This window comes from Schistocerca gregaria, unplaced genomic scaffold (assembly GCF_023897955.1).
Source record: "Schistocerca gregaria isolate iqSchGreg1 unplaced genomic scaffold, iqSchGreg1.2 ptg000362l, whole genome shotgun sequence".
Lineage (NCBI taxonomy): Eukaryota > Metazoa > Arthropoda > Insecta > Orthoptera > Acrididae > Schistocerca > Schistocerca gregaria.
The window spans coordinates 772,951-774,959 of record NW_026061819.1 but is presented as its reverse complement, the minus strand read 5'-3'; positions in this window follow the sequence as shown (position 1 = coordinate 774,959).

Genomic DNA, 2,009 nt, shown 5'->3' with positions numbered 1-2,009 from the left:
CTCATTCTAAACTTTCTAAATAATGGGTCTTTTCTGTTATGACCATGTCATAACGCCGAGGTCGGCGTTTTTCCCCCGAGGTCGGCGTTTTTCCCCCGAGGTCGGCGTTTTTGTCCCGAGGTCGGATCGGCGTTTTGTTTCCCGAGGTCTAGGAAGCTATCGATATATTGAAAATCGAAACTATTTTGATGTATATCGAACTATACTGATATGTGTTGTCATCTTGAAACATATATCTGACCACTAGATATCGTTATTTATCGAGTTAGCGATATATTTCGATATTTATTTATTTATTTCGTGAATCGTTTTCTTAGAGGTCAGATTTATTTTGAGACATCCATACATATCACATTATCGATTCATTTCGATATACCATTTTATTTCGAGGCCCAGTTTTGTATTGAGCAGTCGATTTATTTCTATATATCTGTCTATATCGAATAGTCGACGTATTTCGAGATATCGATTGATTCAATGTATCCGGTTATGTCGAGATATCGATTTATTTTGATATACCGACACAATACGGGTTGTCTATATATTTCGAGGTATCTATATATTTCCATGTATAGGTGTACTCCAGATAGCGATTTCTTTCGAGATATCGATATATTTCGAGATATCTCTATACCTCAAGTAACCATAAATTTCTAGATATCCCTCTTTTTAGAGAAATCTTTGTATTACGAGGTATCGATATATTTCCAGATATGGATGTGTTTCTAGACCACGCATAATATCGAGACCTCGAATTATTTCGAATTATCGATCCATTTCGTACGTCGTAATGCGTCTTGATGTCTATACATTTCGATATTTCGACTCATTTCGATGTGTCGGTTGTTTTGGATGTGTCGGTTTATATCGAGGTTTTGATTTATCTCTGGGTCTCGATTTCTTTCGTGGTTTCGATTTATTTCGAGGTGGCGATTTATTTCGAGGTGGCGATTTATTTCGAGGTGGCGATTTATTTCGAGGTGTTGATTTATTTCGAGGTGTCGATGTATTTCGAGGTGACAATATATTGCGACCATACTTGTCGACTGCATCACCTTAGAACCTACTGTATTTCGTACAGAGTGGTGCGACTGCATACCTCAGCACGCGACATTAATTGCCAGACGATAAATGTAAACGTTTCTGAGAGAAAAGCGTTCATTCTGACGATTTCCCATTTCGTTATTAGGAAAACAAATGTAGAAAACGTAAGGTTTTCTTCGGTTTTTACTACACATTAACACTCCTCGCATTTTCCCGTGTGGTGTGGCTACCGGACCTCGGTCGTGCAAAATCGCAAGGTCCTATGTCAACTACAAGGCAGCAAATAAGGCCTATAATTGAATTTTCCATATCTAAAACAAGACAGACACTGCTGCTTACTTGTCGACTCCATCAACTTAAGCTTCTATTTCGTACAGAGTGGTGCGACTGCATACCTCGGCAGGCGACATTGATTGCCAGACGATGAATGTAAACGTTTCCGAAAGAAAAGCGTCCTATGTGACGAACTGGCACTACGTCAAACAAATGACGTAAACGTTAGGTTTTCTTCGGTTTTTCTGCCACTCAAAGTGCTGCCAACTTTAAATTCACCCCCTCCTCCCCCTCCCCAGTCATGGCGATCAGCTGGTGTGATAGAAATGGACACAGGAAAGTAATAACGTTCCATGAAATCCCATTCCAGGGACGTTCAAGGGTAAACGTTCCAGACGGTTTATTTCCATTAAGACACGCATACTGGGCATCTACAATGCCACATCTACCAGATCGTTTCCATTGTCAGCAGTGGAAAACAAAACTGTACTGAAGTAGCCATAGTGAGACGCGGTTTTTGGTAGACGAAATAATAGGAATTCTCTAGCCACTGGTAATGATGATCTAATGAGAATTCTGTTATTGTTTTGAAAGATGCATTTAAATATGCATTGAACGTAGCTCCAAATTATTTTGAGAATTATAATTGTGGCATGATGAATCTACATTGCAGATTTTGTAATGCTAAACAT